At 49.7% G+C, this 16,893-nt stretch overlaps 1 protein-coding gene across 2 annotated transcripts in view; it reads left to right on the forward strand.

Moving 5' to 3' along the window:
- The first annotated feature begins 3,319 nt into the window (after positions 1-3,319).
- LOC144494105 (4-galactosyl-N-acetylglucosaminide 3-alpha-L-fucosyltransferase 9-like) overlaps positions 3,320-16,893 on the forward strand; it is a 38,544-nt gene continuing 24,970 nt past the window's right edge. The window contains exons 1-2 of one of the 2 annotated variants that reach the window (XM_078213686.1): positions 3,326-3,442; positions 16,376-16,502. The gene's annotated coding sequence lies outside the window, so the exon portion shown is untranslated. Of the gene's footprint in view, positions 3,443-16,375; positions 16,503-16,893 lie in introns of both variants that reach the window. The other variant, XM_078213685.1, reaches the window with a different exon arrangement.

Consider the following 16,893-nt stretch of genomic DNA (forward strand, 5'->3'; position numbering starts at 1 on the left):
AGGGAATAGCGAAGGGGAAACGTGAATATTCGGCAATGACGTTGAGGAAGTATATGTTGCGGTCAGAAGAGGGGAGGGGGCATTTGAAGTCGACGCTTAGGCGTTCGAAAGGGCGGGTGGCCTTTATGAGGTGTGCTCTGTCTGGCCGATAGAAGTGCGGCTTGCACTCTGCGCAGACCTAGCAGTGTCTGGTTATAGACCTGACTTCCTCAATGGAGTAGGGCAGGTTATGGGCTTTAATGAAGTGAAGAAACATGGTGACCCCGGGTGGCAGAGGTCGTTGTGGAGAGTCTGCAATTGGTCTATTTGTGCGCTGGCACATATTCCCCGGGACAGGGCGTCTGGGGGCTCATTGAGCTTCCCGGGCCGGTATAAGATGTCGTAATTGTAGGTGGAAAGTTCGATCCTCCACCTCAATATTTGATCATTTTTGATCTTGCCCCGCTGCGTGTTATTAAACATGAATGCAACTGACCGTTGGCCCGTGAGTAGGGTGAATCGTTTACCAGCTAAGTAGTGGCGTCAGTGCCGTACAGCTTCCACTATGGCTTGGGCCTCCTTTTCGACAGAGGAGTGTCGAATTTCAGGGCCTTGGAGGGTTCGTGAGAAGAAGGCCACGGGTCTGCCCGCCTGGTTCAGGCTGGTGGCTAGGGCGATGTCAGACACATCGCTCTCCAACTGGAACGGGATGGTTTCATCTGTAGCATGCATCGTGGCCTTCGCGATGTCTGCTTTGATGCGGTCGAAGGCCAGGCGGGCCTCTGCCGTCAGGGGAAAAGAGGTGGATTTGATGAGCAGACGGGCTTTATCCGCATAATTGGCGACCCACTGGGCGTAATACGAGAAGAAGCCCAAGCATCTCCTCAGTGTTTTGAGGCTGGTGGGGAGGGGGAGCTCCAGGAGGGGACGCATGCGGTTGGGATCGGGACCGATGACCCCGTTTTCCACAACACAATCAAGGATGGCGAGGTGGCGTGTGCAGAATACGCACTTCTCCTTATTCTAGGTCAGATTTAGGAGTGTGGTGGTGTGGAGGAATTTGTGGAGGTTGGCGTCGTGGTCCTGCTGATCATGGCCGCAGATAGTGACGTTATCCAGGTACGGGAAGGTGGCCCGCAGCTCGTTCTGGTTTACCATTCGGTCCATCTCACACTGGAAAACTGAGACACCGTTGGTGACGCCAAAGGGGACCCTAAGGAAGTGATAGAGGTGGCCATCCGCCTCGAAGGCAGTATATTGGCAGTCTTCTGGGCTGATAAGGAGCTGGTGGTATGCAGATTTTAAGTTGATGGTGGAAAACACCCGATATTGCGCAATCGGATTAACCATGTCAGATATGCGGGGAAGGGGGTACGCGTCCAGCTGCGTGTAGCGGTTAATGGTCTGACTGTAGTCAATGACCATGCGATGTTTCTCCCCAGTTTTAACAACTACTACTTGGGCTTTCCAGGAGCTGGTACTGGCCTCGATGATCCCCTCCCCCAGGAGCCGTTGTACTTCGGACCTGATAAAAATTCTGTCTCCAGCACTGTACTGTCTGCTCTTGGTGGCGATGGGCTTGCAATCGGGGTGAGTTTTTCAAACAGTGAGGGAGGGGCGACTTTAAGAGTCGAGAGGCTGCAGGTGGTGCGCGGTGGGCGATCTAAGAACTGCTGATTGCAAACGGAGAGCGGGGGAAAAGGCCCATTATACTCCATGGTGACGCCCTTAAGGTGACTCAGGAAATCTAGCCCCAGGAGTACGGCAGCGCAGAGTTGTGGCAGCTCGAGGAGCCTGAACGTTTTGTACACTGTGCCCCGTACAGTCAGGGTCGCCACGCAGTACCCGAGGGCATCCACCGAGTGGGGCTTTGAAGCCATGGAGATCGTTCGCTTCACTGGCAGTACTGAAAGGACGTAGCGACTCACTGTGTTAGGGTGAATAAAGCTCTCCGTACTCCCACAGTCAAATAAACAGGTTGTAGTGCGACCGTTTACCTCGATGTCCATCATGGACCTGGCGAGTTGGTGAGGCCTGGATTGGTCCAGCGTAATCGAAGCCACCTTGGATTTTGCGACACGGCTGAAGGCGTCCAAGATGGCGGCCCGCACGGCTCACACGTGGCTGATGGCATCCAAGATGGCGGCCCACACGGCCCACACGCGGCTGAAGGGTCCAAGATGGCAGCCCGCACGGCTCACATGTGGCTACCGGCGCCCAAGATGGCGGCCCCCGCGGGTCGCACGTGGCGCTACTGGGCTTGGAGGTCGATTTCGCCCTGCATACCTTCACGTAATGGCCCTTCTTTCCAAACCCGGAGCAGATCGCATCCATCGCCGGGCAGCGTTGTTGGGGGTGCTTCCCCAGGCCTCAGAAGTAGCACTTCGGGCCTCCAAGACTGCCGCAGCAGTCGGGTCTTTGGTGGGACATGGCGGGGCGTAGGCCTGCGGCCCTCCCGAGTACAGAGGTGGCGGCGGCCGCGGTGTCCACGATGCACCCCTGTGGTCAGGGGTGCAGGACTCGAGATTATGGAAGGCCATTTCTAACGAGTCAGCAAGTGCCACAGTCTTTTGTAGGTCCAGCCTACCCTGTTCCAGCAGTCGTTGTCGGATATAGTTTGACCTGATACCCGTGACATAGGCATCTCTGATTAAGTCCTCAGTGTTTTGGGTGACTGTTACAGCAGTTGCAGGCCCTGCCAAGTGCTCGAAACGCACGCAGGAATTGATCGCCCGATTCTCCTGGCTGTTGTCTGCGAGTAGCCAGAAGATGTCTGGCGTAGATTTCATTAGACTGTTTGTTGTACAGGCCTTTCAAAAGTTCGATCGCGTCCTTGTAAGTTTCAGCATCTCTAATCATCGAGAATACTTGATCGCTTACCCGGGCATGGAGCATGTGTAGCTTGTTGGTTTCGGTCCGGATGATGGAGGCGGAGGCGGTGAGGAAAGTTTCGAAACAGCACAGCCAGTGATCGAAGCTGTTCGAGGCTCCTACAGTTTGAGGATCCAATTCTAGTCTATCGGGTTTTAGTATCTGCTCCATCCCAAAACTTTTGCTAATAAAATTGATGCACTATCAATCAAGCAAAGACTAGTTTGTATGCTGGAACAAATAGGCTTTTATTAGCAAAAGACTTGGAGCACACCCATGCCGATGAACTGGTCCAGAGACTGAGGCAGGGGATGGGGAGCAGTCACCTTTATACCTGGACCAGGGGGGAGGAGTCCCAGGCCGGGCCGGCAGGGGCATGTCCAGGCATGTCACACACACACGCAATAAGCTAACAGTGGTTTACCAAATACATGCAGCAACTCGTAGCACCACAGGATCCAGAGCATTCAGGGCAGCAGATGAAAGGGCAGCTTTGCTCTGTTCTTTCAAAAGTTCTCTCTGAAAGATCTACGAGATTTTGTTTTGCATAATTGATGTGGATCCTATTCTGAGACCGTGAGTACCTGGGAATGTGGTTTATGTTAAAACATGGTGATTTCACCAATTGCACCTGGAGGTGTTTTTTTCCAGCGTTGGGACTGCAGCATTTGCACAGTTTGGGGGTTTGTGTTGGCAGAATATTGAGTGATGAGAATGTGGTAAAAGGGTCGAGAATGTGTTACTTATTATCTGTGAATGCGTTCTGAGCGCAATTGCCTTTTTCTCAAAAAGCTTTTTGAAAGGTTGGCAGCACAGAAAATAACAATGTGAGTGAAGTGCTGTCTGTGTAATTCTAAATAACCTGCGTGTATTTTTTACAAAGCGATGGATTTTCTCATTATTTTTGTTCCTACTTCCGAAGTCAGAACTAAATGAGAATTAAAAAGTCGGCATTTCTGCCAACCTTACCAGGAATAAGGAAGTAAGAGGTTGTTTTTACATTAAAATACCTTTTGTCCATTTCTTATCAGATTTTAAATCTGTCAGGCGGGGCTGTGTACATTTTTTTCAAAGTTGTTGAAGATGTGGATGTTGGATTATTAAAATGCTGCATTCTATTGAGCTGATATGTTGTGAACTATAGTGCAACCAGACAACATTAAAATGCCGATCAATTTACAATTCATCTTTCAAAACGGTCTGTAATCCACGTCAACTTCCCGCAAAGCTTCTTGTCAACATATTTACCTTAAAGCATTTCATTAATTCAAATATAAATGTTCCCAATAAATAACTGTGCCATGATGTAACATTATTCCGGATTTCTGAGCAGAATTCTAACCATTTGGCGTGTGTTTTAGTTTCTGTGAAAGGAGAGTTTCTGTGATCATTGCGGGACCTCATTCAGCGATGATTGTGTGAAATTCCACATTGGCGACAAAACGTCAAAGATTAAAAATCTTCCACCAAAGTCCTACTGCCCTCACCCCAAACTTCACCTCACATCGCCAGAACCAACATGTTCAATACAAAATTAAATGGGCGCGTTTAGATTTGGAGAGTTCAGTCGCACCCAATTTGCTAACCTCACATACTGGCAAAAGTCGTCAGGCTTCATTCCAAATCTCCACTGTACCAAGAGCAGTTAGGAAAGAAATAATCCAAACAAAATAATGGAGCGTTTGTAACTATCTTCCAGTGAGCTCTGTATACTTTTTAATGTAATTTTCCAGAGTTCTCACCACAAATCAACAAACTATCTAGCTGATCAGCAGACGTGACCGAGGTTGGCGCTAAACATGTTACAATGTGGAAATGATTGTATCGCACGATGCAAATACAATCAATGTCCAACATTGGAGGGAACAAAGATACTATTTTAAACAAGGAAACCAAATCAAATTGAGACCTTGCAGGTTGTCCGCTCCATAAACCAATCATTGGAGAATGTTATACAGTATTAATTGTAGTATGATTCGAGCGGCACGGTGGCACAGTGATTAGCACTGCTGCCTCACAGCGCCAGGGACCCGGGTTTGATTCCCAGCTTGGGTCACTGTCTGTGCGGCATCTACATGTCTCCCCATATCTGTGTGGGTTTCCTCCGGGTGCTCCGGTTTCCTCCCACAGTCTGAAAAGACATGCTAGTTAGGTGCATTGACCACGCTAAGTTCTCCCTCAGTGTACCTGAACAGGCTCCGGAGTGTGTTGACTAGGGGATTTTCACAGTAATTTTATTGCAGTGTTAATGTGACTAATAAATAAACTTTATTAATTCTACAATATTTGGTAAAATTTAGCAAAATATTAGTCCTATCCTCCCTTACTTTTAAATTTTTCATCTTAATCAATCTTACGTTTTATATGAATTTTATACAACTTTAAACTTAAATCATTTACCTTACTTTTATAATTTTCTCCACATTTTCATCTAACGTATCTTTAAATACTTTGCTTACCTCTTATTGCCTGGCTCTTAAATTCATTGAAGATATACAACCCACATTCTACAAAATACCACCATGTTTGCCACCATTGAGGCTGAACGTGCTGTACTCAGCTTCATAGCCTTAACTGCCACCTCAATGAATAAATTTCGGGCTCAACACAATGCTGAACTCTTCTTCACTGCCTCAGTCTCCATGCCCACTCCTTTGGACAGGAATCGTATAGCTACTCAACAGATCCTCTCACCTGTCTCCAGCGTTCTCCCTCCACCTGGACCCCTCCCTGCCTCCCCAGACTGCCTCTTATCTGCTCTTGATCCTTCATTGAAAACTGTCGGCATGACATCAGCTATCTGCCCCTCTCATGTACTGTAACCTGTCGCCTTCTGAACTTGCTGCACTCTGCTCTCTCAGGTCAAACCCTGACTTTATTGTCAAAGCTGCCAGTCCCTCTCCAGCCCCCCACAATTCTTTTATCGGTACATCAATGACTGTTTCTGTACCACTTCATGCTCTTGTCTGGACCTGGAAAACTTTATCAATTTTGCTTCCAATTTCCATCCCTCTATCACCTTCACATGGTCAAAATCTCCAAGACTTTCCTTCCCTTCCTTGACCTCTCTGTCTTCATTTCTGGTGATAGACTGTCCATCAGTGTCCATTACAAGTCCACCAACTCTCATTGTAACACCAACTTCAGCTCTTCACCCCCATGTCTTGTCAGGACTCCATCCCATTCTCTCAGTCTTTTCCCTCAGTTGTATCTATTCCGATGATGCCACTTTCCAAAACAGCGCTGCTAATATGTCTCCCTTCATCCTTAGTCATGGTTCCCCAGTGTGATTGACAGGCCTCTCCACTGTACCTGACCCATCTCCAGTGCCTCTGCTCTCATCCCTTCCCCTCCCTCCCAGAACCAGGATAGGGTTTGTCCTTGTCCTCACTTTTCTCCTCACCAACTTTTGAATCCAAAGCATCATCCTCTGCCATTTCTACCAATTCCATGATGCCACCACCAAACACATCTTCTCCTCACTCCCCATCAGTATTCCACAGGGACCATCCTCTCCAGGATACCCTGGTCCACTCCTCCATCACCTCCAACACCTCACCTACCCTCTTCCCACATCATCTTCCATGCAATCAGAGAAGGTGCAGCACCTGTTGCTTTACCTCCTCCCTGCTCACCATCCCAGGGCCTAAACACTCTTTTCAAGTGAAGCTTCACTTGCACCTCCTTCAATCTGGTCTACTGCATTCGCTGCTCCCAATGCAATCTACTCTACCTTGGAGAGACTAAACGCAGACTGGGTGACTGTTTACAGAACACCTTTGGAACATCTACAAACAGGATCAGACCTTCCTGCTGCTTGTCATTTCAACACACCATTCTGCTCTCATATTCATATGTGTGTCCTTGGCCTGTTGCAAGGTTCCAGTGAAGCCCAACGCACACTCGTGGAACCGTATCTCATCTTCCAATTAGGCACGTTACAGCCTCCCGGACTTGACATTGAGTTCAGCAACTTCTCTCCTCCACCCTCATCCCATTTTATTTTTTCTTCCATTCATTCATTTCCCATTTCCCCTTTTTTCATCCCACTTTCCGTATATTTTTCCTGATCATTGTCTTATCCCACTTCACCCCACTAAGACCATCTTTTACCTGTTTTAGGTTTCCTTTGACACACTGATTATCTTTCTGCTGATCTCTTCATATGCTGCTATCAGCACCCTTCTGAGCCACAATCACCACCATTTGCATTCCCTTTGTCTTTTTGTCCATGACATCTTTGTCAATATCTCCCTTGCCTCCACCTACTGCTGGCCCTCTATCCAGCTTCCACAGCTCCTCTGCCACTGCCACCCCCCTCCTCCGCATCAATACAAATCCCATCCTATCTCCAGTTGTCTTCGGCTCTGATGAAGATTCAAAACATTAGCTCTGTTCTGCCTTCACAGATGATGTCAGACCTGCTGAGATTTTCCAGCATTTTTGTTTTTGTTTCAGTTTCCACCATCCTCAGTAATTTACTTTTACTCATCTTCCCCACCCCTGTTAGCATTCCGAAAGAACAAGTCCCTCCGTGGCACCCTGGTTCACTCCTTATCACTGTCAACTCCTTATCCCCTTCTTGCGGCATGTTTCCATGCAATCACAGGTGTAAACCCTCCCCTTTTATGTCCTCACTGTCCAAGGTCCCAAACGCTCCCCGTTGCAACAGTGATTTACTTATATATTTTCAGTCTCGCCTCGATGCTGATCACAGTGCAGTCTCCTGTACATTGGGAAGATCAAACACAGAATGGGCGACTGCTTTGCAGCACACATTCGCCTATTCCATACTTATGACCCCAACCTTATGCGTGCCATTTCAATTGGCCATCTTGCTGTCATGCCCGCATTTCTGTCCTTGTCTTGCTGCACTGTTCCACTGAAGCCTAATGCAAACTGGAGGAAGAGAACCTCAACTTCCAGTTTGGCACTTCTGGACTCAACATTGAGTTCAACAGCTTCAGACCATGTACTCTCGCCTCCATTCTGAATTTTTCCCCAATTGCCAGTCTGTATCTTGTGCTCATGTTTTTGTCTTAGACAGCCCCGTCCTTTATTCTGCTTTCAACACCTGCTCTGAATCCAAACAGGAAATGCTGGAGAAATTCAACAGGTCTGACAGCATTTGTGTAGAGAGAATAGAGCCAATGTTTTGAGTCTGGATAACCCTTCATCAGAGCTTGGTCATTCAGACTCGTAACATTGGCTCTATTCTGTCTCCACAGATGCTGTCAGACCTGCTGAGATTTTCCAGCATTTTCTGTTTTAGCTTCAGATTCCAGCATCTGCAGTATTTTGCCTTTACTCTGAATCAATGCTTTTTTTACTGCTACCATTGCTACTTCCTTTACCACTTGTTCCGTTTGTCATTTTCTTTGGCATCAATCTTTGTTATTTAAAGGTCCCACCCTCAAACCTGTTTCTAATCTCACTTTTGCACCACCTGCCCATCCTTCTCTTTCCAACAACGTAAAACCCATGACATTCCTAACTCTTTGGTTCGCCATCAAGGTGTGTTATTCCTGAACCTCTGCCTCATCATATGTCCTTTATACTTAAGCCTGAATCTAAATTTATTCCCCCTTTGGCTGAGGGCAGTGAAGCGAATCACCTGCTCCCTTGCATCTTGAAAAATTGTCAATTTTGATACAAACCATCCAATCAGCAGCATCATTCGGGTTTATTTTCAAGGGTAGGACTATAATTAAGTTCATGGGTGGAATTCTCCCCAAAAAAATCTAAATGCCGAATTTGAGTAAAAACTGGAGTAAACCTCATTGCTTTTTCAGTGGTACCTTCAAAATGAATCTCCCACAAGACTTACCTGATGAAGGGGCAGCGCTCGAAAGCTAGTGGCTTGTGCTACCAAATAAACCTGTTGGACTTTAACCTGGTGTTGTGAGACTTCTTACTGTGCATCACAGAGTGCCCTAGCGTGAATCATGCTGTAAATCAGTGGACGGGAGCCTATTCCCACTGGAGAGACTGGCAGCATAGCACTGAGTGGGCCACTGTGCATGCACCGATCAGTCATAGCCGAGATCGGCGCATGCGCAGAGGCCCCGCACTGCCGGCGTCCCAATCACTGGCCAGCCCCACGACCCCGCATTGCTGGCCGTAACCCCCACACCCCGATAGGTAGCCTCCCGGATGTGTCCGGGCCACCAGCCCCAACACCCCCCACTGCCCAACACCGGCAGGCCCATACTCGACACGCAGTCTCTCACCACCACCCCCCACCACTCCGATGGCCAGCCTCGAACAGCCCCTTCCCTCCCTCTGCTCGCGGTCTCTATGCAGAGTGGCAGCCGGACCATCCACCCTCACCGAGCACCCCCCTCCCCCCCAGAGCCCCTGCCCCCATTAGGCCTCACCCCTGCCCCCCTCTGGCCCCACCCCCTTGGCTGTGCTCGATGCCTGGTAGTCAGCACCCTGGGCTTTGCCACTTTGTCCCTTGGGCAGTGCCGGGGGCTGAGTTGGCACTGTCAAGATGGCAATGCCCAGGGGGCAGCTCCCTTACCCCCAACCCCCCGGGGGCCCTCCATTACCCCCCTTCATTCCAGTGGGTTCGTGCCGCCAGCTCCCCGTTAGTGGGGAGCTGTTATGAACCCCACTGGAGTGAACCATTTCTGGGTGGGGCTGGGGGGGGGGGGGGGGGCGGTGGTTGGAGGGGGGGGGGGGTGGGGGAGGTGGTTGGGGGGGGGGGGGCGGGGGAGGCTACCGGGCCCAGAGACTTCAGTCCCGGGCCAACTAATCAGATTGAAATTCAAATTTAAATATATTTATGACAAGGCTGGAATTCCGGCGGCCGGAGATGCCCAGAGGCCCTGGCTCCTGGCGGGAAGCTCGCTACACGGTCTCCGCTTATATCTCCCGGCAACACAGCGAGCTGAGAGAATTGCTGCCCACCCTCCCCATTTGTTTTTGCACAAAAACTAACAGCAAAGTTACCAGCAGACCCTTTCTGTGCTGTCTTCATCTGGACTGGAGACGTATGCTTGAGGAATAGTAAGAGTCTGCTTTTCCAGGTCATGCTTGATTTGGCTGGAATTTTACCGTCCCACCCACCACGGGAATTGGAGCGGGCGACGGGTGGACCATGGGAAGGTCCATTGACCTTGGGCAAGATTTTATGGTTTTGGGACAGGCAAGGCTGTAAAATCCCACCCAAAGTGTCACATAATAAATGTATCAGCAGGATTGAGGTCCATGGGATTAAAAGTACAGTAGCTTTATGGATGTACAATTAGCTAAGGAACAGAAAGCTGACAGAGTGGTGAGTGGTTTTTCAAACTTTTGGAAAGGATACAGGGTGAGTGCTGGAATCACTGCCTTTTTATAGGATAACAATGAACTGGATTTGGGCATGAATCATTTTACAGTTTGCAGATGACAGAAAATTGAAAATATTGCAGAGGACAGTAATAGACTCCAGGACAATGCACAAACACACGAGGCATGCAATTTAATGTAAAGAAGTTTTGTAGGGAGGATGAGTGGCAGTGTGAAAAGGATGGTATAATTTTAGGGGGGTACAGAGAAGTCTGGGGATGACGTGGGGTGGGGGGGGGGGGGTGGGGGGATGGTGGTTTGATATTGGTATGGAAATCTTTGCAGCAGGACAAGTTGAAAGGCTGTTAAAAAGGCATATAGGATACTTGTGTTTATATAGAGACACAGAGAGCAAGTTCAACAAGGTTATTCTAAGTTTATAAAGCAACTGCTGTGCACAACCTGTTTTTCCACTTGGTCTTGTGGTGAGCTGGTGCAGTCAAATACCCGGAAGTTGCTGTGCAGGTTGATGCACTATCAATCAAGCAAAGACTAGTTTGTATGCTGGAACAAATAGGCTTTTATTAGCAAAAGTCTTGGAGCACACCCATGCCGATGAACTGGTCCAGAGACTGAGGCAGGGGATGGGGAGCAGTTACCTTTATACTGGACCAGGGAGAGGAGTCCCAGGCCGGGCCAGCAGGGGCATGTCCAGGCATGTCACACACACACACAGGCAATAAGCTAACAGTGGTTTACCACATTCGCCCCCTGATTTTTAAAAAAGAGTCCGGCGGGGGTGAGGTGGGTGGAACGATATTTACAGAATTACAAATTTACAAATTTAGTCTCTCTGGGAGCTTGATCTGCCGCTGCGAACGCCGTAGTGCCGGTTGTGGTGTCGGTTCCGGTGGCCGCGGTGTTGGTTCAGGCGCCAGGCCGTAGTCGCTCGAGTCGTCTGTAGTCCCTTCTGATTCTCGGGTGCGTGGTGACGGCTCCTGGGGCTCAGGCGTGCTGTATACGGGGGTTGGGGGTGTGGGGTTGTGGGTCGTCGTGGTCCCTGGGGCACCTGCGGGTGCCAGGTCTCGAATAGAGACCGTGTCCTCCCGCCCGTCGGGGTACGCCACATTGGCGTATTGGGGGTTGGCGTGGAGGAGTTGGAACCTTTCAACCAGGGGGTCCGACTTATGGGTCCTCACGTGCTTCCAGAGCAGGACAGGGCCTGGGGACATCAGCCACGGCGGTAGTGAGGTCCCCGAGGAGGACTTTCTGGGGAAAACAAACGTTCTTTCGTGAGGGGTAGCATTGGTAGCTTTGCAAAGGAGTGATCTAATCGAGTGTAGTGCATCAGGGAGGACCTCTTGCCAGCTGGTGACTGGAAGACCTTTACACCTCAGAACTAGTAAAACGGCCTTCCAGACTGTCGCGTTCTCCCTCTCTACCTGTCCATTCCCCCTGGGGTTGTAGCTGGTGGTCCTACTCGGGGCTATGCCCTTGGAGAGCAGGTACTGTCGCAGCTCATCACTCAAAGGAGGAACCCCGGTCGCTATGGATATAGCTCGGGAAACCGAACAGGGTGAAGAGGCTGTGCAGGGCCCTGACGACCTTGGCCAAGGTCATACCCAGGCAGGGAATAGCGAAGGGGAAATGTGAATATTCGGCAATGACGTTGAGGAAGTATATGTTGCGGTCAGAAGAGGGGAGGGGGCCTTTGAAGTCGACGCTTAGGCGTTCGAAAGGGCGGGTGGCCTTTATGAGGTGTGCTCTGTCTGGCCGATAGAAGTGCGGCTTGCACTCTGCGCAGACCTGGCAGTGTCTGGTTATAGACCTGACTTCCTCAATGGAGTAGGGCAGGTTACGGGCTTTAATGAAGTGAAAAAACCTGGTGACCCCCGGGTGGCAGAGGTCGTTGTGGAGAGTCTGCAATTGGTCTATTTGTGTGCTGGCACATATTCCCCGGGACAGGGCGTCTGGGGGCTCATTGAGCTTCCCGGGCCGGTATAAGATGTCGTAATTGTCGGTGGAAAGCTCGATTCTCCACCTCAATATTTTATCATTTTTGATCTTGCCCCGCTGCGTGTTATGAAACATGAATGCAACTGACTGTTGGTCCGTGAGTAGGGTGAGTCGTTTACCAGCTAAGTAGTGGCGCCAGTGCCGCACAGCTTCCACGATGGCTTGGGCCTCCTTCTCGACAGAGGAGTGTCGAATTTCAGGACCTTGGAGGGTTCGTGAGAAGAAGGCCACGGGTCTGCCCGCCTGGTTAAGGGTGGCGGCTAGGGCGAAGTCAGACGCATCGCTCTCCACCTGGAACGGGATGGATTCGTCTACAGCGTGCATCGTGGCCTTCGCGATGTCTGCTTTGATGCGGTCGAAGGCCAGGCGGGCCTCTGCCGTCAGGGGAAAAGAGGTGAATTTGATGAGCGGACGGGCTTTATCCGCATAATTGGTGACCCACTGTGCGTAATACGAGAAGAAGCCCAGGCATCCCCTCAGTGCTTTGAGGCTGGTGGGGAGGGGGTGTTCCAGGAGGGGACACATGTGGTCGGGATCAGGACCGATGACCCCGTTTTCCACAACAAAATCAAGGATGGCGAGGCGGTGTGTGCGGAATACGCACTTCTCCTTATTCTAGGTCAGATTTAGGAGTGTGGCGGTGTGGAGGAATTTGTGGAGGTTGGCGTCATGGTCCTGCTGATCATCGCCGCAGATGGTGACGTTATCCAGGTATGGGAAGGTGGCCCGCAGCCCATTCTGGTCTACCATTCAGTCCATCTCACGCTGGAAAACCGAGACACCGTTGGTGACGCCGAAGGGGACCCTAAGGAAGTGATAGATGCGGCCATCCGCCTCGAAGGAAGTATATTGGTGGTCTTCCGGGCGGGTAGGAAGGTGGTGGTATGCAGATTTTAAGTTGATGGGGTGGAGAACACCCGATATTGCGCAATCTGATTAACCATGTCAGATATGAGGGGAAGGGGGTATGCGTCCAACTGCGTGTAGCGGTTAATGGTCTGACTGTAGTCAATGACCATGCGATGTTTCTCCCCAGTTTTAACAACTACTACTTGTGCTCTCCAGGGGCTGGTACTGGCCTCGATGATTCCCTCCCCTAGGAGCCGTTGTACTTCGGACCTGATAAAAATTCTGTCTCCAGCACTGTACCGTCTGCTCTTGGTGGCGATGGGCTTGCAGTCGGGGGTGAGATTTTCAAACAGTGAGGGAGGGGCGACTTTAAGGGTCGAGAGGCTGCAGGTGGTGCGCGGTGGGCGATCTAAGAACTGCTGATTGCAAACGGAGAGCGGGGGAAAAGGCCCATTATACTCCATGGTGACGCTCTTAAGGTGACACAGGAAATCTAGCCCCAGGAGTACGGCAGCGCAGAGTTGTGGCAGCATGAGGAGCCTGAAATATTTGTACACTGTGCCCCGTACAGTCAGAGTCGCCACGCAGTACCCTAGGACATCTCCCGAATGGGACTTTGAAGCCATGGAGATCGTTTGCTTCATTGGCAGTACTGAAAAGGCATAGCAACTCACTGTGTTAGGGTGAATAAAGCTCTCCGTACCCCCACAGTCAAATAAACAGTTTGTAGTGCAACCGTTTACCTCGATGTCCATCATGGACCTGGCGAGTTGGTGAGGCCTGGATTGGTCCAGCGTAATCGAAGCCACCGTTGGATTTTGCGACGCGGCTGAAGGCGTCCAAGATGGCGGCCTGCACGGCTCACAGGTGGCTGATGGCGTCCAAGATGGCGGCCCACATGGCTCACACGGGGCTACCGGCGCCCAAGATGGCGGCCCCCGCGGGTCGCACGCGGTGCTACTGGGCTTGGAGGTCGATTTCGCCCTGCATACCTCCACGTAATGACCCTTCTTTCCACACCCGGAGCCGATTGCATCCTTCGCCGGGCAGCGTTGTCGGGGGTGCTTCCCCAGGCCGCAGAAGTAGTACTTCGGGCCCCCGGAGACTGCCATAGCGGTCGGGTCATTGGTGGGACATGGCATGGCATAGGCCTGCGGCCCTCCTGAGTACAGAGGTGGCGGCAACCGCGGTGTCCACGATGCGCCCCCGTGGTCAGGGGTGTAGGCCTCAAGATTCCGGAAGGCCACCTCTAACGAGTCGGCAAGCGCCACAGTCTTTTGTAGGTCCAGCCCACCCTGTTCCAGCAGTCGTTGTCGGATATAGTTTGATCTGATACCCGTGACATAGGCATCTCTGATTAAGTCCTCAGTGTTTTGGGCGGCTGTTACGGCTTTGCAGTTGCAGGCCCTGCCAAGTGCTCGCAACGCACGCAGGAATTGATCACCCGATTCTCCTGGCTGTTGTCTGCGAGTAGCCAGAAGATGTCTGGCGTAGATTTCATTAGACTGTTTGTTGTACAGGCCTTTCAAAAGTTCGATCGCGTCCTTGTAAGTTTCAGCGTCTCTTATCATCGAGAATACTTGATCGTTTACCCGGGCATGGAGCATGTGTAACTTGTCGGTTTCGGTCCGGACGAAGGAGGCGGAGGCGGTGAGGAAAGTTTCAAAACATCATAGCCCGTGATCAAAGCAGTTAGAGGCTCCTACAGCTTGAAGATCCAATTCAAGTCTATCGGGTTTTAGTATCTGCTCTATCCCAAAACTTTTGCGAATAAAATTGATGCACTATCAATCGAGCAAAGACTAGTTTGTATGCTAGAACAAATAGGCTTTTATTAGCAAAAGACTTGGAGCACACCCATGCCGATGAACTGGTCCAGAGACTGAGTAAGAAGTTTAAAAACACCAGGTTAAAGTCCAACAGGTTTATTTGGAAGCAAAAGCCACACAAGCTTTCGGAGCTCCAAGCCCCTTCTTCAGGTGAGTGGTGACTCACCTGAAGAAGGGGCTTGAGGCTCCGAAAGCTTGTGTGGCTTTTGCTACCAAATAAACCTGTTGGAGTTTAACCTGGTGTTGTTAAACTTCTTACTGTGTTTACCCCAGTCCAACGCCGGCATCTCCACACCAGAGACTGAGGCAGGGGGTGGGGAGCAGTCACCTTTATACCTGGACCAGGGGGGAGGAGTCCCAGGCCTGGCCGGCAGGGGCATGTCCAGGCATGTCACACACACACAGGCAATAAGCTAACAGTGGTTTACCACACAGGTAATGTTGAGTTTAATGAATTGAATGTTGAAATTGGATGTGCACAACAATGAAATATTGCAAGAGAGCTTTGGCCAATGTTTATTTTCACATTTTAGAGGCAAATCCTTGGAGCCTTTGGTGAAGGTGAATAGCCTTACTAGAATGATATCAGGAATGAAGGGCAACTATTCTGTAAAGGTGAAGAGAAGATTAGATCAGTTTTATTATTAATAAATTTTATAGGATTAGTAAAGACTTTTGGGAGTCGTAGAGTATTCATTATAAATTAATTAAGGAAATAATAAATTCAATAACCAGTATTAAAGATGGCATTGCAGGTGATATGTTGTGGTTGCAGAATGTGTATGTTCCAGCACACCAGTGTGATCCACCGTTAATACATCTGTAGTAAATGTCTGCTGTCTGAGGTGCTTTGACTCAGCGTCATTGAGCTGGAAGGCGAGCTGCAGGCACTGCAATCCGTCAGGAAAGGGGAAAGTTACCTGGGTACTTTGTTTCAGGTGGGAGTGACACCATTAGGACAGGTCTTCTGCATTTTGTCAGTGGTCAGGGACAGGAGGGGGTGACTATAAGTGAGGCAGTCAGAGCACTGAGGAAATAGAACTGGAGGAGCCTTAGCTTTTGTAATTGTCCAACCTGCTGATTCGGGGTCCTTTCAGCTTGTGGGGTTGAAAGCCGGGACTGCAGGGTGGATGAGTGAACTGACAGTGGCTCTGTGGCACAGGAAGCCATTCAGGTGGGGGAAGTCTAAAAGGAATGTATTGATAGCTGGGGACAGTATAGTCAGGGGAATCAACACAGTTCTCTACAGCCTGGAGTGAGAATTTCGAAAGCTGTGTGGCTGAGCGCCGCACTTTAGGGCATTACTCCAGGCTGAAGAGAAACTTGCAGTGGGAGGGTCGGGGGGGAATCCTGTGGGTGTCTTCTATGTAGATACTAAAGTCATGTGTAGGGTTAGGAAGACATTTCTTCGGAAAGAATATGAACAGCTAGAGGTAAAATTAAAAAGCAGAACCTCAAAGGTAATTTTTTCTGGATTCTTACCTGGAGCACGAGCAAATTGGTATAGGGCAAATGAGATTAAAGATTCAACTGTGTTTCAAAGCTGGGTACGGCAGAATTGGGTTTTATGCATGGGGCCCTGGCACCAGCAGTGGAGAAAATGGAAGGTGGACCATTGGACTGGCCACATTCTGACAAAAATCGAAGTGTGAAATGACAGAGAAACTGGTCATTTATTAGTCGGTAAGTATTTTGCTCATTAATCTTTCAAACTGTGTGCAATTTATAAGTAATTGTAAAATATCAATATTGGTAAAGTTTACTCGCAACGGCAATGTTTATTGGGAGTAGTCGAGTTTGTTATTATTGTAAGAAAGTAATACATTATTTAATAACATGGTTGAGCAAGGGAGGCGTTGTGACTGCAGAACGTGTGTGACCCGGGGTAAACGTGTCTGTACTAAGTGCCTGTGGCGAGATTATTTCCTGCTCAGTCATTTCCTCGCCTGAACCATGCTGGGAGTAGTGTTCCCTATGAGTCTCATAGCTAGGGTAGTAGAAAGAGCTTTAAATTAAATAATGGAGGCGAGGGATCAAGTGAGGGAAGATGTGATAAATTAAAGAGAGAGGATAA

The sequence above is a fragment of the Mustelus asterias genome, chromosome 5 (genome assembly GCF_964213995.1).
Source record: "Mustelus asterias chromosome 5, sMusAst1.hap1.1, whole genome shotgun sequence".
NCBI classification, from domain to species: Eukaryota; Metazoa; Chordata; class Chondrichthyes; order Carcharhiniformes; family Triakidae; genus Mustelus; species Mustelus asterias.